Source organism: Numida meleagris, chromosome 4 (genome assembly GCF_002078875.1).
Source record: "Numida meleagris isolate 19003 breed g44 Domestic line chromosome 4, NumMel1.0, whole genome shotgun sequence".
NCBI classification, from domain to species: domain Eukaryota; kingdom Metazoa; phylum Chordata; class Aves; order Galliformes; family Numididae; genus Numida; species Numida meleagris.
This window is the reverse complement of record NC_034412.1, coordinates 5465775-5492225: the sequence shown is the minus strand read 5'-3', so window position 1 is coordinate 5492225 and position 26451 is coordinate 5465775. Positions and strand designations below refer to the sequence as shown.

Below are 26451 nucleotides of genomic sequence, written 5' to 3'. Positions count from 1 at the left end.
AAAGAATATGCAAAATGCAATTAATATGCAGCACAATATGAACACCATTTGAGAAAAATGAATTTGATATGTAGGACAGAAAGGTCACAAATTCTTAAAGCCAATTCAATTTGCTTTGCTCTGTTCAATTTTCTCATGGGCTCCTGTTTAAACATTTCCAGGTATGGGGAAGAGTCACTACTAAGTTCTGACACACTTTAAGGTGACTACAGTTCATGACAAGCAACCCAGTGTATTCCCTATACAAAGCAAGACAACTCCAACAAGTTTGTTTTCAGTTAAGTAGCAAGCTTCTTCCCACACGGAGCTACATGGAAAGCAAAACATAGATCAATATTTCATAAGAATACATTAAACCTTATAACTATGCTACCAATTATGAAAGTAAAAAAAGACTTCTTGAAAGTTAATTATAAACTTAATTTATCTGCAATTACCATTCAGAATCACTAACCAGCGTGTAAAATTATGATTTCCTAAGCCATTCACTGTGTAGGAATATTTTGGGGGTGAAGACAGGAAGTAACATGCAGTTTGACCAGCAGTACCTTTCACCTGTAAGGTGACATCAAGCAATACCCTTCTCCTCTTCCACAGAATAAAGGATTCTTTAAGCACGTTGGAGCTCGGATTAGAACTGTATGCATGAAGTCTTATTTTTCTGTGGCAAATATAGAATCATAAAATTGCTCAGGTTGGAAAAGACCTTGAAGATCATCAAGTCCAACCACAATCTAACAATACCACCCTAACTCTAACAACCCACCACTAAATCACGTCCCTGAGCACCACATCAAATATATCTGGAAAGAGTCCACTAGTTTTGTCAACCTCAGTCATAATAATGACAATCAATACTATGCATGTGTTAAGATTTCAGACTTTTGTTGTTGTTGTTTGAGAAAAGGATAAATAAGTTATTTTAGAGCATCCATGAAACCAGCAATTATTTCATCACTTTCCTATAGGCATTCATTTCATCCTTCCAGCCTAATTACAGTTTCCTAGTTATGTTCTTATTCCAACCTATGTAACCTATTGACATCTCACTTCTAATAACTGGTGTTTTGTGTTTCTTCAAAAGGAAAAAATGTACATTTCAACAAATAGCATTTATAGAGGGCAACTGTGATCATCCCAACCAACATTATCGTTGCACAGATGAACAAATTTAACTCCACAATTTCTGCATCAAGCCCACGAGTGTACAGCTGAGCTGGATGACATCTTTTATTGAGATATAAGCCTGCTTTAGTACTTAAACAGTAATACCATTAATTAATTGTTTTGAATTTCTCTGTAGCTACAATCCACAGATTCACTAATTTAGTGAACTAAGCTTCCATACATTTAATACACAGGTGTCACATTTCTAAACTGATTCTTAAGGATCAAACATTTAATAAATTCAATTACAAGAGACAATTACTATTTCCAATCAGTCCTCGGGCCTGATATCATAACCAAGTTTTCCCTTTTATGCAAGGGGAAACACCATCAGAAGCTTAGAGCTTTCACCCAAATTCTCTCACGCTGGCCAGTTTATCCACAAAAATAATATTGTAAAGCAAAAGCGGGAAATGTTGAATATCGACTACCAGATATACATGGAGAACACTCTTCAAAGTGTTATTGCAGCCTAGAGATCAATAATTCTGTGTTTAAGCTTGTCAAGTTATAACATTACACCTCATAGACTGAACTTCTCAACATATTTATATCAAAGATGAGACAGTTTCAAGATTTCCCTTTGTTTCATGAAGTACGGTTTTGCGATTTACATATTTCAGGTGTCAGGTATACACAACACGTTAAATACTAGTGATACAGTTCTAAAATTCCAAGTGCTGGAATTTATTATCTTTATTTTAAGATACAAAGCCAGCTGTATATTATGAAACTAAACTTCTGAACAGCTGAGAAACAAAAGCTTTAAGGCTTAGAGATCTATCAGCGCTTGGCAACAGTGACCAAGGTGACACTGGCCTCATACTTACGTAGTCAGTATTGCTTATGTGGTTCTGTTCATTAACTCTTAAGTGCAGAAGCTTTGGTGAATTCTCTTTTTCACAACCGTCATGACACGGATCATGCTGCCATCTCTCTCATTTTGGATGTTTACTGAGCAATAAACTATTTAAGCATCCTCAGACACGCTGCCACGTATCTAGATCTGTTCTAGTCTCGCTCAAGGTAACACACGATCTAACCCATCATGAGAACAAGGATGGATATAAAAATATGAGAACATATCCAAAGGAAGGAAACAAGACTGATGAAAGGACAGGAGGGCACAGCTGAAGATGGCTTGTTTGGTTTCAAGGAGGCTGAGGGATGACACTGCATTGCTGGTCCCAGCTTCCTCAGGAGGAGGAGCAGAGAGAGACACGCTGATCTCTTGTCTGGTGAGACAAGGAAACGACTTAAAGCTCTGAACGCTTTGACAGTGAATTTTAAGTCATACAGCTTTTATTTTTCAAATCATTCAGTTACAGCTTGCCTGTACCCTATCCCTTGCCTCACTGCTGCGATTACTTTAGGTGAACAAGAAATAAAGCAGTACAGTAAAACTACAAGTAAGAGGTAGCAGAATATTTTCAGTGACTAAGTTTTGTCTTCAAAATTCATATCCCCACATGATTTGGTAACATAAGAGAAAACAAATTAGCAGATTAAAGATATTTTTCTAGGTGAGGCCCATTTTGACAAGAAACATCTTTTCAGATACTTACTGCTTGCCTTTTTCATTCTTAAGTAGAGGGCTATAAAAAAAGTGCAGCGTGTTTTTACTGATTAGACAAAGATAACTGCTTACTCAGCCTAAATAGAGTTTAAAACTTTTCCTTAATCCAGCTCTTAGGACTTAAGGTCTGACAGTTAAAAACTTGTAACTAATGAAAATAATATTAACTGGTATTGCATTCGCAGTTGAGGTGCGCTGCTGGAATGCAGACAAGCACAGATTATTCACAACAGAGGACAGGCAGTGATTTTGAAATGTTAATTAGAAACACAAGGGATATGAACGAGAAGTGGAGAAAAATGAATGTGCTGATTGTGAGAAAAAGAGAAACTTTTCAGAACAAAGCATCCAGAATAACACTCCCACTAAAATTGAAAACATACCTTTGGCAAAATAGAGTGAACATGTACAGAGCCTACGGAAAGCTTCAATTACGCAGCGTGCTGACCATCGGGCCACCTTCCCACAGCACAACACCAATGGACTCACCAGGTTTGCTAAGGGCCAACTGCATCTCCTACAGTTATCAGTAGGAGTCTTTTTTGTTGGATTGGTGGTTGTGGAAAGGAATACAAGATATATTTTTACCTTAATTCAGATAAATCGCATGACTTCCATTAAATTGGAGGAACTGTAAACTAACATTCACAGCAGTAATAATGTAAGAACTTCTTGCTACCTGCGTTTTTGGGAAAGATTCAAAATAATATTTGAACTTTAAATGTAAAGATGCAGGAAATACGAAGTAACGGTCTTCTTCTACCCTTTGCTTCTATTGGATCTGACAGACATATGAATTTTGACACAATTTCACTTTTTCTACTAATATTCCCATGCACCTTCTGTTGTGATTTCTTCTTTAAAACTTCACTCAAATCATAAATAAAGCCCAAAAAAACATAGAAATCAATAGCAAGTGAACTTGATTCTAACATAGGTTACTGTGAGTTGTAACATCAATTTAATCCCACTGAGATTAATGAAACACAGCAGAAGAAGCGAAAAGCATCAGAAACTTCAGCATATATCCTCACATGGACCTCCATGCGAAAGGGAAGGTGAGTGAAGGGTAAAACTGACTCTCTCATTTTCTACTGTGATATAATATTGACAAGTCTGAAAAAAAAACATTTTCTTATATAAAGAAAAAACTTCAGTGCTGTTGCGCTCCCAAAACAAGAAATAAAAGGCAGCTAAGCATATTGGGGGGGGTTGCTTATGCTTATTTTCCTACAAAACAGCAGTTTGGAAGCTCATATGTAGAGTGGAAAGGTTGTTTATTTAAAATTTTAGATTGCTTTAGAGAGTGGCAAATACCAGAATCATATCACAGCCCCACTCCTTATTCAGCTATGCCACGTAGTTATTTTTGTTTTACTGATCTCCCTGAAACAGGGCCAAGTCAGTCTCCATTTTTCTCTCACCTATTATGCAAATTTGAGGGTTCAGGAGGGAAGATTGTACAACTGCAAACTGCCTGAACTGTGAGACTGGAGCACGTCCACACGTACAGAATGGTTGACTGAAAGTGACACCAGAATTAATATGCACGCTTATTTCCTTAACAAGGAGAACTTGCTTAGGAATCTGAATTTACTTTTAGTTTTACTGACACAAGTAAACTCATATGGAAACCAACTACAGTATAGATAAGACAAGACTTCAGCTGGTACCACAGTAAATTCCCCACAGTTGCAGAACGCAGGAGAAAATTTCATTTAAAATTCATGTCGATTTGTTGCAACACAACGCATTAATGCAATATACTACCAACAAAAAAGGGGCTGTTTGGAAAAATCTTCATAATTAAACACCTTCTGGATTTTATCAATACTTATTTTTTAAGACATAAGAATCATCCATTTTGTTACATTTTCAAATAAGACAGTTTAAGGCCAGAACTGGAGGACTCCACGGTTATCACAAATAAAATTGTTCTTTTAGAATTCAAACTATGGTAGATTCTATTTGTACCTAATTTCATCTGTTGTAATTAATGGTTCATATAAGAATAGTCACTAAACACATTAATGACATTTTAATGCAGTCATGAAAATTATATTGCCGCAGAAGCCTTACATACAAAACGGATGGACTATAAAGCTTCATTGTTTCGGTAGGTAATACTGAAATTCATTTCTAAGATAATTGTTAAAGATTGCTCTTAACAAAAACAACTAGTTTTGCTTATGTACATTAAAAACATGAGTATACATATATATACACACACAGTAGATCATTTTTGCATCAGTGAAGACAGCAAAGTAACAGAAGTCAAAAAGGTACAAGAAAATATCTATTAAAAACCCATGTTGTTTGACTTCAAAGTAATGTACTCCGCAGAAATCAGTTTTCTAAAGGAATTCTACAGTTCAGGCAGAACTTTAAGCTTCATGACAATACAACACAGATTTATTCTTGCAAGTTAAAGCTCTCACAATAGTTGAGCATGTAGGACACCAATAACTTGACACAAGGTTTTCAAACACGTATGAGTGCATAATGGAGATGTGCTCAGTGGGATTGACCAGAGGACCACAAACTCATGCTTGCAAGACTTCCACACCAAATTTGCTCCACATCTGACCAACCTGTGGCAAAACCACAGTGAGTTTGGGTTTATCCGAGCCTCACTGAAAAAGTTCTCCCTGGTGCTCTGCCATAGAACACTCAGAGTACTCAGTGTACCAGCAAGTAAGAAGAGCACAGCTGCGTACAGTAATAATCAACATAGTTCTACCCTGCTGCTTTAAAGCTGTTGTCTACATCTATGAATCTCTACCTTGCTGTGCTCCTTGTTGAGAATGTACATAAAATAATACAAAGCAGGTCTCTGGATAACTGAATGAAGAGCATCATTCTTCCTTAGTCAAGGGGATCTACTTAGGGCACCATTGTCCAGAATCCACTGAAAGCCAGCAAAAGGAATCACTACTTGTTTGAAAAATATATATTTCTACAAATTCAAGCACATCTTTCACCATGAACCCTGAGTCAAGCTCCTCCTCAAAAGAGGAAATAGATGAGTCATTACATGTCAATTTGAGTTTCTGAAATGGAAACAGAAGAGTTGTGACTCTGCAGAAACATCGCTACTGATCTTACATGGGAATTGGCGAATCTCTTCCAAGAGAGGGTTACAATAAATCAAATACCATACAAACTAACCTAGAACTAAGTGTTTCAGATTAAAAAGAACAGCAAACACTTGAAACATCCAATAGTTACCATTTCTCCCCACCCTGCTCAGTTCAAATCCAAAATAACTGGTCTTACGACCGGCATATACACAGGTACACTCACTGTGCCCACAAATGGCTTCGGCACCTTAGTGAACTTTAACCTGCCATAAAATTAAAAGCAAGAGCACAATATCATTTGCCTGCTGTTTGAGCTTAGTGGTCATTTTGTGTTTAGCATGTCAGTCCAACACATAGAGCCCAGTTCACGTGACCTTTTTTCCTGCAGCAGGTAGAAGGAATGGTTTATGCTGCAAGTGGAAACCAATCTCAGCATCACAGGACACTGAAGATGATGTATCGAGGATGAACGTAAGCTAAGCAACTATAGGGTGTTTTATGACGTTACCTATATTCTAGGTTAATACGAGATTTTTATATTGGTACATTACTGCATCTGGGGCCACTGGAGCTATGCTGCAGCTTCTTACCAGATTGCAGTATATTTTTTCCGCAGTTCCTATCTACTTTCAAATTTAAGCAAGCCCAGGGGAATGCAGCCATTCGGTATTTGTGTTGATAGCCTAGCTGCTTTGCTGTCATTTCTCTCAAGAGAACTTGTTAGGTGTAATACCTCTAAGAAAAGGTTTAAGTAACACTTTGTTCCAAGACCTGAGAAAAACAAAAATAATTTTAATTATGTTCTCATTTCAATATCACGCCACTTTCTTTACTATGACAACCAACTACATTTTGTACTGCAACAGATTTTAAATAAAATAAAAAATGAAAGAAATCCCAGCTAGCTCCTTCAGGTAGAAAGGCAGCTTTATTTATTCAGCACTAGGTACCTGAAATGGCTGTCATAAAGGAAGTATAAAAAACATTTGAACAGATACTTCTTATTGAAAAAAAGGACAAGAAAGAAAAATCTGAAGCATAGCTTGAAGACAAGTCATAAGAACGTTTTCATTTGTCAAACTTCACCTGATCCTAAGGTGTAGGAAAAACATGAATGAAAAATATTGAGGAAGAAAGGTAGCATGCTTCCCACAGAACAAATATTGTTCAAAGCCAAAAAACTCTCATAGTTCTTACTGCAAATGTATTATAAATATCACAGAACCATCAACAATTTAAACCTGAAATGCCAATGGCTAAATCCCCCATTTTCAGCTCTGACTCTACTAAGCACTCCAGTTCTGCCCAAACCCTATCCTATATTTCTACTAGTTGTGTCTCAACACGTAGGTACTAGACAGATTTTTTGTTATATTTGTGTAGAGGAGAAAGGAACTAACAGCTAAATGAAGAATTGAGCGTAGAAGCAGAAAAACACAGAAGAAAATGGATTAAATAAGCTTTAGAAGCCTTGCAAGAAAATGTAAAGTACTTATTACTTACATTGTAAAGGGGAAAGAAAGTATACTTATTTTTGGCACTGCACTTTGTAGGTGGGAAAAACGTCCTCTTACGTTTTAAAGGAAAAGTTCTAAAGTGAAGCACCAAAAAAATGTCTTTCAGATGAGGTAAACTGAGCTCATGAAATTCTACTTTTGAAATCCCATCTATCATTTTGTGAACTATTCATCTTAACAAGTGTTGACTAAAACAGTGATTGTACTGTCTCGGATAAAGGATCCTATTTACCTCAAAGCGTCATACTTTATAAAAATAACACCCGGGATAAAGCATGTAATAAATGCTAGTCAGTTGACTCAAAGCAAATCAGTGAGGTCTGTAACAACAAAGTCAACAACTCTCAGAGCAGGTTTTAACAGAGCAGGCACAGATGATTTTAAAAAGGCACAGATGGACTCTGAGGAGCAGAGGTGGAAACAGTAATAATCAACCCTTGAATCTTCCTAAAAACAACGGACCTGCCTACTCTTAATCTGATCAACCCCATCTTTAAACAATCCAGTGAAATGCGAGGCTTTTAAATGCAATTTTGTGAAGCATTACATATTTAATATCCTCCTTGTAGAAGCTGAAACCTCAGTTACTTTCATTATGGCATTATTTACGTATGTCACTCTACAAGTAATGCCTCCTATTTGTTTCCATGGAAACTACAACAAATACGGAAGAAGAGACCCTAAACCCTCTCTGGGCAGCCTGTGTCATCACAGCATAGAAATGCTTCACAGTGTTTAGAAGGAACCTCTTATGTCCCAGTTTGTGTCCACTGCCTCTTGTCCTGACACACCAGGCATCACTGAAAGGAACCCATCTTCATCCCCTCAGAACTCTCCCTTCAGGTGTTTATGGACATTCAAGAGATTCTCCCCTGAGCTTCCTCCTCTCAGGGCTGAACAGTCCCAGCTCTCCCAGCCTTCCCTAATGGGTGACGTGCTCAATCCCTTCAGCATCTTTGTCAGCCCTTTGTGGGGCACTATCATTCATTGATTTTCTTACAGTAACACAGAACTATTTGCTAGCATATATACTTTGGAAAAAAGTTTTAAACCATTTTGTTTTAGCAAATGCAAAAAACCCATTAGCAATTATCATTATTTGTTGCTTAAACAAATACTATGATTTTGTGAGGAAAAAATTAAAATGCATTAGGTCCTGCTAACTCTTTTGAGCATTGAAACTATTCCCAAGATGTTCTTGCTAAAATAATGACTTGAGGAAATTAGTCAAAGATACTTCCCTGCACTCCCAAGTCTACTCTGCATAGATGAGCATCCTACAAGCATTTTAAGTCACTGTTTGACTAAAGACAGTTTTGGAACTTAAGGGTCAGCACATGAGCTTCCTCCCCTGCCTTTGCTTTGTTGATTAAACAGGAAAAAATACCTTATCATTGAGGTACTCCGTGGCATTTTCCTGTATAGTTTGGGGGATTTCCTGATGGTTAATTTCCAACTATTATTAACACATTATAGACAGAAGAAACAGAGAGAATGATCAAACAAGTGATTAGCTTTGCCCCATTCAGCCTCTAAAATTAAGTGGCTCAGGCTTGACCAACGTACAACAACAAAAGCGAGTAAGGCTTGTTTTACCTCATTATTCTCGTTCAAAGAGCAAATTACCAAAAACCAACTGATTCAACCACAGTAAGAAGGAGCTGAAAATTATTAGCATTATCTTGCGGGTAGCTTCTGCTTCCTTTTACTCTCTGCTATGAATTCTACTACACTTGAAGCAACTAAGCCATCTTAAAGCTTACAAGACTGTTGAGGAAACCGTTTAGATGTTGTGGTGTTTTTTTTTTCCCTAACAGTTATAAGACAGCAGCAGTACAAAGCAGAGTGAGAGCACCAAGCACCCTCCAATAAAAGAGGTTGAGAAGCTATTTCTTTATTCCACGAGTGATCTCACTGAAGTCTAGGGAATAATATGGTCACTCAAGGGGTAACAATGCAGGTTGGAAGAGGTGCTGCAAACTGGCTTATTTAAATTAGAAAGACTACTCAGATTTTTAAATGGATCTTCTAAAAGTGAAATAGTAAAAACTTAATTAACAAACTCATGAATACTGACTCCATCAAATTGTATGTTTTCCCACTTGACCAGGTTATTCTCCCTTACCTCACTCCTCTTCTTCTGTTGCTTTCTCTGCTTATATGTGCCATCTAATGTCAAGAAATCACAGCTCTGGGGATTAGGAAGGATCTGCAATTAATCTCACTGATTTATAGGACCTGTGAGTCCCCAACTCCTAGAAATATGGCACCTTCTTCATTAATTTCAATAGGAAAAAGATATTTTTGTATGAAAAGATGTTGAAAGAATATTCTTAGTTCACAAGCCAAACAAACAAATTACTTCTGTCATCATGAAGAGTCCAGTTACTAGGAAAGAAAAACAATCAGTTCAATTGAAATTTTAGTACTTTTAACATTTTAATTTGCAGTGTAAGTACATAAACTGCTTCAGAAAGAAATAGCTCTCAGTTCAATTCCCCCTTCCCTTGTTCCTTAACTGAAAATAATTTTACTGGAAATATTAGCAGTATAGCACTGTCTGACACACTAGACAGGAAAGGATCTCACCGGAGTGAATACTCTATGCCTTTGGCTTTTCCTAGGCTCATTTCCTACTTGCAAACTTGTAGTGAATTAAATAAGCAGCAGTAGTGTTCATGTATTTATTTTTTTTATTATTATGTTTGTTATTTGACAGAGATCTTGATCTTCCACTAAAGTTAGAAAATAACCCATGGTAATTTTGCTAATCAGTACCATTTCATCAGTCGCTTGATAGAAACAGCAGCTGATAGAAATCTTATGATTCAGACCACTATATGGAAGCAACTCTCACACATGCAATCAGCTAGAGTACAGATTCACAAATGTATAACTATGCATCAGAATATGCCCATCTTAATAGAAGAGGCTAGGACAAATCAATGTCAGTAACAATATGAAGCTAAGTATCATTATTATATGCAGAGATTTGCTGGTGGTTAAGTTGGAGCTTCTACAGATCTGCCTAATCATATTTAGCCCATACCTTGCTAGATAGGAAGGGCTCTAGATTTCTCTTCGCAGCATTGTTTTATTCACAAATGCATGCCCATTCAGATTAGAAATGCTACAGGCTTCTATCTAGATTTACCTCAAAACAATCCACTGTACTGTTGAAGTCAAATATACGGAAGGAAGAAGGCTGGGGAACGTGTAGAGCTGGCAATGCAGAGTTCCATTGCATTTTTCAAGTTTCCCTTCCCTCTTTGTTTACAGTATCAGTAATAATTAATTACATGAACAACAGTCCTGAACTGTCTGGTTTATTCAGTGAAATTATGTTATCGGTTCTTACACTGCCAGAACTCATTCTCTATCTTCATACAGGATTCAGGTCTCAGATTGTATTCTAATATAGACAGGAAAAAAAAGGAAGGGTGAGCAGCCCACCGTGGATGACAGATTATTAGAGATGGCCTTAGAGAGCCTGATCGTCCAAGTGTTTGTACTATCATGTAAATAAAGGAGAGCCTGCTCAAAGTATAAAGTAATGTGCTCTTTCATAGCTTCAGTTAATGAAGTTTGATTTTTAGTTGAAAGATAAAATTTGACTGAGTTAACAGCTATTTTAAAGTTATGATAATGTGACTGGCATTTTTCACCTTCCATCCAAAGATAGACACTGCCATGTTACAAATGCACAAGTATCTGACAAACGTTTATATACTAATGCAAAGAAAGGGTCGCTGTGTATTGCTGATCAGGCCACTTTACAATCCCAAATGAATGGGAAATAGAATGGTACAACTCTATAGAGGGCAGGTAACATCATAAACTGATTTAGTTTTCCTTTAAAATGTCTGATACCTTCCTTTATTCCCTAGGAGTTCCAAGAACACAAAAGTGACAGCTATGTTAATTTCCTCAGTTCATAGGTTTCAAGAAGTCTGTAATTAGAAACAGGGATAAACTTCAGTAACTTTTAAAAATGTTAAAAACAACATGCACTGAAACAGAGACTTGGTGTTGTCTAACAGATTGCAAAACGTGTGAATCTCTATTTAAGAATCCCTTCAGAATTATTCAGACAAAACATTACAAAACAATTCCTACTATATCGCATGTATTTACGTTTTAACATAACAGAAAGCAGTAAGCCCTTTTTACTATTTGCAGCTTTCGTTTCTTACAGAACTGCACTTTACCGGCACGTCTGGTGTAAGACATCAGGAAAACACATGGAGGAGACCAAAAATTACTCTTTAGAGTAGCACCATGTCTGTCATTAAAAACCTTTAACTCCTATTTGAAGGATCACAAACAATTCTATACAAGTTAACGAGGTTCTCTTTCACAGCGGTTTCAGTAAAACACTCCATACACCTCTGAATGCAATTACAACACTGAAGTTCAAGCAGAAAATTTAAAAAACTCTCCAAAACTGACAGTAGATTAGATACTTCCCAGCATTGAAATTATCTCCAGTATCTCTTATAATGAAATTCTAACTGATATCCATTCTTATGCTAATACTTTTGCTTTTAAAGGGTTTATTGATAATACTCATTAGATTCATTTACTCAGCCAGCACCTACACAAAAACAGTTTACTCTCAATATGCTTAAAGGCAGCAATATGTACTCTAATAACTATATAACATACACTGAAAGAAAATGGAAAGTTATAAATAAAAATTGAGAGAAAGAATACCATCTACTTGGAATTATATATTCTTTAGAAACAACTAAAGAACAGCTATATATATTATATATATGGATAGGACCACTGTATGCAACATTTCCCAAGTAATTACCATAAATCACAAATACGCCTACGTAAAAGAAACTATGAAGCAGAACCATTATGTTAGTAGAATTCTCCAGGGTGGTTCGTGTTATCCAACTTTGATATATCCTCACCAGGTAATTGGTAAGCATTTCAAACATTTCATCCTTTCTAAGCACTGAAAAGGTAATATTATTTAACCGGTACGCAGATGTTAACAGGAGGTCATGAAATCCAAGGAGCTTACCCCGGGTGACCAGAAAGAAGCCCAGAACCAAAAGTTATTTCCAAAATCCAGGCAAGAAATCTGAAAAAGAGAATAACAAAGGGTTTGTGACAAACCGGACACACAGTACTCTGAAAGAAGTAAAATCAATTGTGACATTTTTCATTTATTTGTAAATGCCTCTTCGGCAGTATGCTCACTCAAAACGACAGCTGACTCTTATAGAATAGGGGAGGTGATGGTAAAATAGAGAAATCCTGACAGTTGCTTTAATGAGATCCTGCATTAGGACCACTCTAACACTTTCCTTCAACAAGGAGTGCGCCCTTCACTTTCAATCTGCTACTCCCCAATTTGGAAAGCATTAGTGCTACGAAAAACTCTACTCAGCCTCCTCTAATCAGCATCACAGCTCTTCTTCCTACCTTCTTCACTGTCTCACTGAAATTTATGTATGGGAGCCCTCTCACAATTTTAACTACAAATAAGTAGCATAAAGCAAAACTAAACTTCAATTTGTATGGTAGTGAAGGAATTAGGCTCTTGACCTTAATCAACAAAAAAAAATTGATGTTAAGAAACAGCAAGCCCACAAAGCATTCCTACCCACACTAGGAATTATGCTACTAGAAGCATTCAATGCAGGAACGCCCCAGTGCTCACATTTTCCATATTGCAAAAATAGGATCTTTTTTAACAGGACATGAAACTCCCCCTGCAAATACTGCAAGAACAATCATTTTGTAAAGAGAAGCAGAGGGAATTTAAATAATTGTAACCACATGCAGCCACGTATTTTTTCAGGAAGAGGCCTAACCAGAGGACCTAACGCTCAAGTGCACTGATTCTGGGATACCTCCAGTTTGAACCATTTCACTTTCAAGCTTTCCACCAATAACCCTTCCTCGCAAATTAAACATGCTGTGTAGTACTATATCACATCTTTCAATGGGAGTGGGTACTGAATCTCATGACAGCCTCAGGTAGCATCAGCACTAGTACTTCATCCTCTGTTAACACCTGTAAAACAATTTTGAAAAAGAAAAAGCCCTCTATTCCCAACTCTTTTGAATGAGGTGAGTAAGTTCAAGTATTCAGGTAGGAATAAGAGGAAAAAAAAAAAAAGAAGAGTTGGGTAATCTTCATGAGTTCCAAAGCAGTAACAAGCACTTCACTCGACAAGCTTAACATAAGCAGTGCAGTAATCCACACTCAGGAAATACTTTCATTTGACGATCCAGTTGCTTCTAAAAAAGTCCAGAGCCTTTTAGAATATGGCAGAGATTTTCAAGAAATCATTTTTGGCACCATAAGCTCGAGGATGCTGACAAATTGTTACTTCAAAGCATTCTGCACAATCCTCATTGGTCTATGGGGTCTTAAAAAAAGAAAAAAGGCTCCATTGCTAGAAACAAGGACAGTGATTCATTTCCAGTATTAGCTTATGTTTTCTCTTACTCAAGATTCACCCTTCACAGAAACATTTCAAAATCAGCATAACAAAGCCTCACACAACATTAAGTCACCTACTGAGCAAATCAATCCGAGTTAACAAAAATAAAGTACTTCAAAACAAGTTCTTTGGCAGTTTGTGATTAATATCAGTTCTCATCAGTTAAAAGACCATTCATATTTCATTCTAAGAAGCAAACTGTTACTCCGAGCAACCTTTCACATTTGGATAGAAAGCAGAAAAGGCCAGATTCTGACCTCTGCTCCAGTACAGGAGCACCAATGAAATATAATTAAGTCAACAGGCATTTACTCTAGAACAGGAAAAAAAAAATACTATTTACGTCTTAGAAAGGCTGCTTTATAAATCAGACAGGTGATCTGGAGGCACAGCAGAGCAATAATGACTAACATCACATACCAGAGCGAGTATAAATTTTAATGATACCACTCATAAAACCCACATTTTAAAGGTTACAAAACAGAAACAAGCTTACAAAGAAAACATATAAATCATTCAAGGTGTCGGGTTCTTGCTCCTTAGCTATTTTTAAGAATTAACAGCCTGTCCATCACTAAATAAACTAGAACGCATTGCACCTCTTTACACAAGGCTGAAAGTTACTGGAGTTCAGCAAACACAATCCACTATAACCTCCACACTTAGCAACATAAGAGTGGTGACCATTTATACCTTTGTCATTTTAGTCATAAGTCAATAAGACTAAACAAAATCACTTGTCTAGAAATAAGGGAATTGGGCCAAGATCATAATACAGATTTACTATAAATAGGCCAGGTAAGTTACATCAGTATTTCATATCCAGATACATGTATACCCTCTACCTACTGCTTATACGCATTTCTTCATGTTCCCTTAAATTTCTTTAGTGGGATGTTCACAACACCAGACTTGGAAGAAAGTTTGCAGTTTGAAGAAAGTAAATGTCCAGGGGACAAACACAGGAACAACAAAGTCCATTAAAACATAAGAACATTCACTGCGTTTCATTCTTGATTTGTCCAACCTCAACATGCAAGCTTTATTCCACTGCATATAAAGAAGTTCACCCAAAAAAACTGCTGTGCCATTTATCAAGGAACTCAGGTGGGTTTCTGAGAAAGCCACAATGCATAAGCATTGTACTCCCAACTGTCTGCAGCATAAACTGACCTAATTTATTAGCAACAGTACTAGTAAAACTAACTATATTATAATTCATATACGTCTGTTGTTAAAATCTGCTAAATCTAACATTAATTGTAGGTCCAATATGCAGATAGAAACAAATAACACCATTCCAAAAACCAAAACAAATTAACTATCCTAATCCTCCTACCAAAAGCCAACACAACATTAATCCTATCTACTCTTCATTACCTAACAAATTCCTTTTTCATTATTTATGGCTCTGGCATCCTCCTTGCAGCATTAAGTACAGAATTCTACCAGCATAAAGGTTCAGTCAAATTTCAACTATATTACACCCTATTCAGCCCCTGGAAGAACAGGGTTGCTTCAGGGGTAAATTAGGAGGTAATCAGGCCTCTCCGGGAGCTAGAAGTGTTTAAATATACCCGAAACATTTCAAGAAAAGTGAACATCCTCTGTACAATCTCATCTGCCCTCAGCGAGATTAAAGTTGTTCAAATTCCAGGGCATCTGTAGGAGAAATAGGACCCACCTTTCACACAGCATACCAGTTACACCAGTCAAATGGTGAAGTCAAAAGGAAGCGTAACAATTTGAGATGACAAGCCCTTTATTCATCTTTTCCTCCATTCTGATGCACAGGTAGGCTGCAATTCAACTTCTCTGTCCTGCCCTCTATTCATACCAGAAGGATGAGTCAGAAAGTGAATCTTACAATATACTCTTATTTATTGCCGTCTCTATACATAAGCCATCAACACAGAACATTTTAAACAGTTGTTTGCTAGCATGGTTACTTTGGTCTAACAAGTCAATATTAATGGTGAACTTCGATGCACTTGTTATTCAGAAGCACAGACCCTTGAAACTGTACAGGATCTCACAGAAATAGTGCTTGGTTTTGCACAGCAGACATTTGTTACTCAGAGAAATTAGCCCCTCTATTTCACTGCCCACCATAAGACCCACGTGGCATCTCACCAGTAAATGTGTCAGCTACAGGCTCATTGGAGGGTGCTGCATGAGGGCTCTTCTGCAACAGAGCTGCAGGTAGAGTTACTTCACGGCACAGTTCTGCCCCAGGCTACCTTCTCCAGGAAGCAGTGTGCTGGCAGCCAGGTTCACCGAGCAAATGCCTTCACCGCAGAAGGCTTTCAGCAGACTGCTTCAGATCAGGCTGCTAGCTTTTAAGAGTAAATTTCTAAATATCCTTCTGGAGCGAGCTGTTTAATGGATAACTCAAAGTTGACTTATTTTTTTCATAAGTAGACAAACAGTAAAAGACACTTGCACAAGGTCATCTTGCCTTGCTGCAAAGCCTAACAAGGATATCAGATAAGGCCTCACCCCAAGTCCTGTAATGTCAGTGGAAGTATTTCCACTGGTTGAACTTTAATACTGAATGGAGATTTAGGATCAACCACACAGTTACAAGGCCAACTGGCAATGCTCACCGGACTTAAAACTGCAACTTCGCATTTGAAATTTCTACATCCTATAGCTAGTTATCAGAATCACTCAACCTCTTAATACGCTTGTGGTTAAAGAAAACTTCTTATTTAGTTTCCTAATTCCAGAATCTTTAACTCTGGAGCAATGGTATCTAAGTAGACTGCTAACGTAAGGCAGCATTGTTTTGCCAATCTTCTTTTACGTCTTAAAGAATTTCCTGAAGAAAACAAACTTGAACAATGATCTCAGCATTTATAGAGTACTGAACTTCAACTGCTGTAATTGTGTTGCTGTGAGCTATGACAACTTTCCCATGGGGGAGAAATGACCTGGTAATGCAAGAATAGCAAAGTCAAAAGTAAGGTAAGCTGGGGGAGGGAAAGGATTTCCCCCTAGGATGAGATAAATATAATTTCACACAGCAGTGTATATCTCTCTAAAGCCTCAGGTGGTTTTAAGTTAATGAGATTAGTTCCAGCAGGCAGTGAAATCCCAGGATATAGGATTTAATATTTTAGCAGTTTTCACTTCATCCAGCAAGTACAGTGTAGTCAATCTTTGTGTCATTATGTTATTGTCCTGGTTTGGGTCTCGTTTTCAGATTCAAGCCTGGGTAAGGCAACCCGTAACTTTGGCTTGAAAGCTTAAGCATTATGTAAAGAATGTGCTTAAATGTTTTAAAAGGCAGAGAAAGGAAGCAGACATCATCTGCAGGAAAGGATTTTTTCATTTTTAAACTTTTCATAAGTACTTTTATATAATGTAATTATAACTTTTGATTTTCGTTTAATAACACATTTTACCCTTAACAAAAAAATACAGTAAGTGACATTGCGTTGTGAAAACTTAGTCCCCAAAGAGATGGGCATTAGCAGATTAGGACAAATGAGTAGTGCAGTATGATTTAAGTGCTGAACAATCGCTACGCAGCTCGGCACAACCAATACTAGCTAGCTCAAATGTTAGCATCAGTCACTATACAGAGCTGTTTCGCAGAAGGCTTTTCAAAGCCAACATACAGGAAAAAAGTGAACTCACGTAACACTTAGTGATTTCCATGCACTAAGAATTCTTCCGTGGGCAGCCATATTTCAGCTCACAATTGCTGCATATTAACAACTGCTAGTTTAAGAAGATTAAGTTGCTTCAGACTTCGGAAAATATTTTTAGCTGCGATTTTTTTCAAAAGATCATTTTTGTCATAACATTACTAGTATGAGGAAAATACAGAAAAATCTGGCGTTGACATCATGCTTGAGATAGCTCTTTCCTATCCCATACAGTACTGACCACAGCCCTTTCTTCTCTCTAGCAAAAGAAAACATGTAGCCAAGTCCAGCACATAGTATGATGAACATTTAAGTTTCAGGCTTCTCTCCAAGACAGACTGATTAAACCACAAATCTAGAGAGCATACAAAGAAATTATTTTTTATCAGGGAAATTTAGCCTCAAAATACAAAATGAGGTCTACTCAAAAGACTTTCTAGATTCACAGGAGAAAGCTGCATTCATTCTAGTTTTACCTTACAAACTTGATTTTAACACAGGCAGGTCACACTCATCCATTATTGTATTAACTTCTGTTGCTTTTGTTTTTACTGTTGCGTCTGCTTTCTCATTCTATGCCAAACCACCTCCCCATTATCTTCATTTCTCATCCTCCTTGGATGAGGTGTCTCCATAGGAAGAGATGTTCTTCCTATGTGAGCTGTCGTCACTTTATATTAACCAGGAATCTCTAGTTACACTCAGAAGTTCAGTAATCTTTGTCAGAGGAGTGGGAGTGTTTTGTCTTAGTCTGTGACAGGGTGAACAGTGGCAAAAACAGAGTAATGGGCAACCGTTAAAAGCCACGAGATCTATTCCCGTGTTTGGTGGAAGTATTGGGCAAAAACCTCACCTGGGACAAAGCTGTATAGGTCAACAGAAGAAAGGCAATAACAGCACAGGAATCTGAGGACACAGAGGCCAACACCTAACCACAAGTGAATTTCTGACACCATTCAGATTTTATAGCCATTTTACTCCGATTTGCTGAATAAACAACAGGACAATCTGTATCCCTCACTACTGGGTTGGCTGTAACTTGGAAAAAATTAGCTGCACAATTACGTGGATGCATTTTAGCATCACTTGCATGTTGCATTCTCCTGTCATGATATTTAAATATTTGCTTACTACAAACTAACTACAGTAACTACATTTGCTCTTAAACCCAGTAAGCATTTCCAGATCAGCATAGAGCAAAGCATGCTATTTTCAATTAAATATATCATGCAAGTATAATTTCCCAACAATAGCAAAATGAAGTACTAGGGTAATTGTTATGGAAGCACTACAATTATGTGTTGTCAGAATGCATTATGCTCTCTGTTGACAAAGGATTATTTAGTCAGGGAACTCCTTTCAGACACCTGAATAATGTGAGTACACCAGGTTCAAAAAGGGAGACTATTTTAAAGTAGTTATTAATCTCTCCCATCGTTTATCAGTCTCTGAAAATAACAGACCTAGCACAAAAATACTTGTAGAAGTACGGCTGCAGGGTGAGTTACCTTGAAATAGTCTCAAAAGAAAGCAAATCAGAAAATAAGTAAGTTTTTGTGTAACTTTTAAGCCCACAAGGGTCAACTACAGTGAACAATCTGAATCCCTCACATAATTCCAAGTCAAGACCTCTCATACAGATACACTTGCTACAACAGGTAGGCTTTGTAAGTTAATAGTTGCACAATATTCTAGAAGACTCCTACTAAAAACTATGCAGCTTTGTGATTGTATTCTAAAATGTTAACATGTGAAGTGATCTTAATCTACTCCGACTAGTCTTAAAAAAAAAGTCCAAATACTTGCTTTAACCTTACTTTTCTCCCTTTTGCCTTTGCCAAGTCCATTTTTGCTACATGCAATTTCATTGCTAAGTGAATCACTGCCCTAAAGTTCCCTTGCAGAGCCTATTAGCAGCATTTGGCTGAAGACAGCACAGTAGCATTAAGAACTGCAATCTTACAAAGAGTGTGTACATGAGAGCATGTATACTTGTGCAGAAATAGTACACGCAGACATACTTTCCTGGATAAACAGAAAGCAGTCTTCATGCAAATGGGAAAAAATAGCATAGTTCAGCTAAGGGACACGTGCATATTCTCTGCACATAAACATCACCCAATTGCTGCTCTGTCGAGCTTGGGACAGAACTTGCCCTGTCAGAGTCTAGATACTCCAAGGAAGAAAAATAACATGGTAGAAAAATAGTGAGTCTGAAGTCTTGGTCCCCCAGACTTTCACTCCCATGTCCAGGCCACAGCTGCCTGGCCACATCAGTGGGCATTCAGCTTCCTCCTGCTGCAGGAGCGCAGCAGATGGACACAATGCCTCGGATGGAGACTTGTTTGGGAGGGGAGAGAGCTGCTGATGTATACAAATGCAAAAGGCTGATGTATATGAACAAAGACAGGCTACAAAGTTTGAGGAAACGTGGAAACCAAGATACAGTTTCATGATAAAAATTAGATAATGAAATGGACAGAAGTTGTCAAGAGAATTTCCATTTTCCTTTACATTTACTAAAATAAGTATTGACTGATACATTCACAGTTTCATCACGGTGCAGCGTTAGACTAGGGCTGTTGGACTAACTTAATATGATGCATCGCGTGACAGCTAGAAAAACTAAACAGCTCAAGCTGCAATCTTGTCAGCTCTCAGAAGCCAGAGAGGACAAGAATGAGCCGACAGGAATCTTCTAGAGATAGCTGGGAAATGCTGCTGGGAATTCAAACTCCTACTGAGCAAACGCCCAGTAGAGTTGGTTCTAGTGGCTGAGACTTAAACCCAGACTTCCAACCACTGTGATCATTAGAGATTGCCAGGGAAGGCATTTGCAAGCTAAGCCGCTTATTCTCGAGAAGCACTCCAGCCACACTTAGGCATCTCAACGCAGAATCACACTAGCCTACAAAGCTCACTCATGCATGAGTAAAAGTAAATGCTTATTAAGACCTCTATGTTAAGAGAACAGGGCAGCTACAAATAGGGTACTCTAGCAACCTTCAAGTAAGAAATGCTCTTCACTTTTGATACTAAACACTCTCTGCACTCTCGTCGGTACCACTGTTTTTCAGTAGTAGCTACCTGCAAACAGGATTCCTGAACCACCAGATCAAAGTCCCCTTAGAACTGCTGTGTACACTCAGCATACCAGGTTATTTCATACTCTTCACTGAAAAGGCTACAGAATCACATAAAACAACAGAACAGACAGCTTCCATTTGCACAGCCCTTCAGACCACAGGCCTAGAGTAGGAGTTTCCATGAACTAACAATATATTCCATTTGATGAAGAACGCTCTACTTTGAAATAAGTGACAGCACATCAATGCTTTGCAAATGTTGTAGCAAGGTTCACTACACAATGTTAGGATGATTGTGTAGATTGCACTGGAGGAAGCTAAGTGCTGCTATAGGTCACTATAGATCTTTACACTTTGGATTCCAGCAAAGTGCTTGGGTTATCTCACATGACTCCGCTTATAGTATGCCTTGTGCATTTGTTTGCAATAGGCTCACGTTCTTTACGAAATGTAAAAAATGTACAGTGTAATCTCTTTAAGATTGTTATGCTAAAATCATCACATGCACACCAGCGAGAACCTACTCCAGAGGAAATTCTGCCAAGTTTTTTATTTTTCTTACTTTCAATCCCCTAGCCAACCTCACTCCACTGTGAGTTTTCATGTTACATTGACTTTATCACTGCCATAAAGGATAGCATAGACTTTCCACTTCACTACAATGGAAATTATTTCCATACCTAGTCTTAAGCAAATAAGCAGGGAATATGATTTACTTTTGATTTGAAAAGATTGATAACCTTGAGTTTTAAACTATACCTGACATTTCCCTGATCTTGACTTGCCATGAGAAATGTAGAAAGTCCTCATCTGCAAATTACTAAAAATAATCAGCTGTAAGATGTGACCTTGGATAAAGCAATGTTAAATTGGCCAGCAAATTTTTCTGAGGCATCACTGTTATTAACTTGCAATTTTTTCATTTCAGTCTGCCACTGGTGCTTGGCAGGTTATAATTTTTCATTTTCTCACTTGGCTGATGCTCACTCAAGTAGAGATTATGGAGATAGTGGTGAATTTTTACAAAGAGATTTTTTCCTTTCACTCCATTGTATCAGGATAAAAATACAAGTAGTCGTTATGAGTTGGGTTACTTTTTAAGTATAAAAAGATTACTGCAAAGAAAAGATCCCTTTAGTGCTCCAATACTAAGAACAGCTCTTGTCTTAGAACTCCCAAGCTCTCCAATGTGCTGAAGGACAGTTGTACAACTTGTACATCGTTAGGCCAAGCGCGAATGAGCTGACACGGTCTCACTGAGCTTCTATTTTACAATTAACATACAATCAAAATTACAGTTGTAGTAAATTAGTCATTTCTCTTAAACTGGGTGTTCTGTTTGTTTTTTTGTTGGTGGTGTTTTGTTTTTTTTTTTAATGCTTTTGATCACTACCTATATTTTTAAAAGTAAGTATTATCTAGACATGACGAAGTATGTTTGGCTCCATATTATCTTCCTAATTTAACAGCTTTTCTCATTACCAAAAATATTTCTTATTTCTACTATTCTAGTTAGAACTTATGCTGGAGGATGCAATGTGGGGATAAGCTGAAGAATTATAGAATGGCTTGGGTTGCAAGGGACCTCAGGAATCATCAAGTTCCAACTCTAGCCTCCCTGCATCCTTCTCTTCTCCAGACTAGAGGAGCCCAGCTCCTTCAGCCTGTCTTCATAGGAGATGTGTTCCAGCCCTGTGATCATTCTGTGACTCTTCTCTGGACCTTCTCCAGAAACCTCAGCTTCTTTCCTGTACTGAGGGCCCCAGACACAGTGCTCCAGATGGGGCCTCATGAGGGCAGAGTAGAGAGGGACAATCATCACCCTCACCCTGCTGGCCACCTCTCTTTTAAAGCAGCCCAGAATACCCTTCCGGGCTGCAAGTTTTAGGGAAAAAAAGTTTGGAATCCTAACAGCCCTTTCTAAAGCTCAAATTCTCATGTAACAAATCCCCCAAAAATATATCAAATTGAAATGAACTATTCATGCCTCTTTGTTATTTCCGCATAAAATCTACACAAATTTTCACTAGGAATCCAAATCAGAAAGCTACTTCTGAAGGAAAGAATGTTATAAAAATGCATTCCAACTTCCCTTGCTGGATTTTTTTTTCCCCTCTTTCTTTTAAACTGAACCTGACCTTTGGTTTCTACTATGGCAATACATTCAACAATTTAGACTTGTATTAAGGACTCAATATTCTAACCCAACCCTTATAGTATTCAACTCGCAACAAGACAAAGGCTCCTCACTCTCTACTTCTGATATGGTATTTTATTGCTAGCGAAATCTTGTCTAGATTTTCACACCTAAATAACAGAAGGGTACTAGGTTGATAATGAAAACATTTTGAAAAGTTGATTATTAGCAAGCTATTAAGTTGACAAGATATATCTTAAATCTTTTTTTGCAGTATTAACCTGTAAACCACTGAAAGAATACTAATAAGAAAACAAAGTTTCAAACTGTTTATCACATCTGAGCACATAATCCTGCAAGTTTGTACCCCCGTCGATTTAGTTTTCTACTGGCACTCTAACATGCTGCAAGAGCTAACAAAGTAGAGTGGAGACCTCTGAAGACCCTCATTGCTATACCACAACAGCAAGGATTCAAAAAGTTCTGAAACACATACACACTACTGCATGTCATGCAGTCATTAGGCACTGACTACCAGGAATTAAGGCTTGAGAAAAGATCTGATTTCAATATGATTGCCAGAAAAGACAGAGACAATATTTACATTTGCTCTTGTAAATTAAGGAATTTCTTAGTGCACACAGAACGTGCCCAGGTAGAGCTAATTTAGCTAATAAAGAAGATTCCTATGCCTAGATTTCAATCAGTGAATTAACTCTTTTTTTTTTCCCCCTCCAGATTGCTGGTTTCCTTTTGTTTGTAAAGCACCTACCAGGTTTACACTGAGCAAATCAGGGCAAGGGTCAGCCTGCTCTTCAAGCCAGCCTGTGAGATGCAGCTCATGGCACAATAAGCCAATTTCCTCTAAATAGCTTCAAAGAATTTTTACTTTTTTTTCCCCCCCTGAACTCCCCACTTTTCTTCATAAACCAGTGTAACTTGATGTCAATCCACTCTTCAAATAGGGGTTAGTTCAAATAGCAGGTTGGCACGTTGCACTGCACACAGTAACTGAATAGAAGTTTTTAGATGGAATTTCTCCAAAGCAAAAAAGATGCACAATAAGAGGATTAATATTCCATACAGAGCATTATAATAATAATCTCGAAAGTTTTTCTACAACTTTTAGTTAATTTATTCTAGAACCAATAGTGTAACTGCAAGAATTCTAGCAGAATAAAATAAAGCACATTTCCACTAATATGGCTTTAAGATCTGAGTACCTTGACCGTTTCCCTTTAAATCACATTTATTTCAATTCTGAAAAACTGCATTACTTTGATATATCTTCGACAATGGCACTTTTATGCCTTCTCAGGACATCAGTGATTTTCAGACTTTCGAATTGATACTAAAAATAATTAAGCACTAAAGGTCAAGAAAATTTTTCCCCTCTTTTTTTGGTAGCACTTCTATCTCATCTTTCCAGAAGTGTCATTAATTAGCTCCTTTCAACCAAAAAAGCGTCTCTGTTAAACGTAGACAAAATTGGACTTCAAAACTCAACCACACCAAGTATCCAGTAGGAAAAAGGCTTGGCTGCTCAGTACACATACAACTAGAAATGCATTTTATGTTTGAAAACAAGCAAGACTAAAGACAAGAATACAGAACTTAGTCTGAGGTGTCACTACTGTTTTTGAAAAATATATGTAGTCCTGAAAAAAAGATGGAACAGGAGTACAAGTTTTTCAAATTGCCCACTTATGCCTGAATGACATACCAAATAGATATCAAATCTGCATGAACCACAGAATGACACAATTGCAGGAGCAGGAAAGGACCTCAAGAGACCACTGAGTCCAACCCCCTGCTAAAGCAGATCCCTACAACAGGTCACATAGGTAGATGTCCAGATGGGTCTTCAATATCTCCATTGAAGGAGACTCTACAGCCTCTCTGGGCAGCCTATACCAGTGCTACATCACCCTTACCATGAATAAAAACATAAGTAGTATTTTACTTACAGTAATTAATCTACAGTCCGATATTCACTTCACCAATTTTATCTTCCTTTTGTGTAATGGAAAATAAGTACTTTTCTGGAAGGAAGAGCGGTTAATAGCTTCCTTACGCCTCATCCCACTCTCTTAGTACAGTCAGTACATCTTCTCTCAGCCACTAACACGGAAAAACAACTTTATTGAACACTGATCTATTAGCAACAGGCAGACAATAAAACACGTTGCAACCTTAGTGTTATACATACAGCATCGCAGAGAAACACTAATATCCATTTTAAAAAGGAGACCCATCTCAAACGATGTTCAGATTATTTCACAATAACAGTTCAGAACTATACTCCATAAGAAGCACAGACTTTAATACATCTTAGATTCCTCTTCCAATAGGAATTAAATAAAATTCTATACACATTGTCTATGACATGGTTTTCAAATTCAGAAGCCACAAGACCGCGTGATGAAGATAGCACAAATAAATTCCTGTGCGCTTCCATACTTAAAGTATAAACACTACATATATGAAAATGTCTGTTTCACTCCAAGATAGATAACATCAATTCAGTATACTCAGAGCTACCTTGATTTTTATGTGCATGGGCCAGATGTACGTTTCTCAACAAGATAAAACAGCATTGTTTTCCTTTCTACAACCAAAAAAGAATAAAGAAAAAAAATTAAAACCACCATTACATTTGTGCCATATAAGTATCTTTTGTTTAAACTCACTTCCCAGGAAAACTTTTGCTCCAGGGGGTTTCTGGTTCTGATGTGCTGGATTTGTGAAACTTCACATGAATAAGAAGAAAATTCACTTGAAATCCACGTTTTTTTTTCCCACTACACCAAATCATAGAAAAAAATTGAAGTGTTCTTTAGAACTGGTTTAAACCTGAAAACCATGTAAAATACATGTGTAATTTTAGTGAAGTTAAGCTTTCATAGTTCCAAAGGTAATGGATCCACAAATTTTCAAGTCTTCTGCACTTCTAAGCGCTAGCATGCAAAACAAATTAAGAACCAAGTGTCTATGTAGAATCACTGCTTGTTATGCTGAATATTAACAGTGCCCCACCATCAAAATCAACTGTTAGGAAAAAAATAGAAAAATCAGTTTTTTTTTCTTTTTTTACTAAGTAGGAAAGTAAAGAAGGCTGTCTGAAAATATTTATTTTCAAAGCACTTAAAGCAAGTAAAATAGAGATTTTCTTGATTACTGATTTGTGGCTTCTACAATCAAATTGCAAACAACTGGTAACAGACCAGAACTAGAGATGAAAGCATTTTTTTTCTGGAAACACCAAGTCCTCTATAATACCTTAGCAAGCTACTTTGCTATTATCTGTGTAAAGACAAAAAACCATCTAGCTTGTACCAGACATACCTAGTTTTCAGACAGGAGATATTCATCAAGCATTGTCCAATACATGTGAACAGCAGGTAGGAAAATGAAGACTCAATTTTGATCTAAAGATATCTCTACATTTGTTCCCACTCCATCCTGGGAAAAGATAAAACAACTGGATACTCTTGCATACTCGTCCATGACTAAGAAGGAAGATTGAAAAAGCATTTATTCAGCATGTTGAATGTGAGCTCAAACCTCAGCTCTGGGCCAACGCTTCAGCCTGAAAATAAGATCAGCCTTGAAGAATTCCTTGTTTAATGCTTACATAATACAAGACCACCCAGGCTTCTTTTATTAATTGATTGGGTATAAATGTGCAATAATGCAGCACCTCACTACTTAAATTACAAACAGTTTAGAGGCGCCTTTCTGACACTACGTAACTATCTTCCCTTTTTA

The 26451-nt window shown here is 37.4% G+C and overlaps 1 protein-coding gene across 7 annotated transcripts in view; it reads right to left on the bottom strand.

Annotated features, from left to right (window-relative positions):
* The window catches only part of NAALADL2 (N-acetylated alpha-linked acidic dipeptidase like 2), a 410961-nt gene that overhangs the window by 361951 nt on the left and 22559 nt on the right, over positions 1-26451 (bottom strand). For 5 of the 7 annotated variants that reach the window (XM_021395573.1, XM_021395570.1, XM_021395571.1 and 2 more), the window contains exon 2: positions 12376-12435. The gene's annotated coding sequence lies outside the window, so the exon portion shown is untranslated. Of the gene's footprint in view, positions 1-12375; positions 12436-15940; positions 16164-26451 lie in introns of those variants that run through there. The other 2 variants (XM_021395568.1, XM_021395567.1) reach the window with 1 other exon arrangement.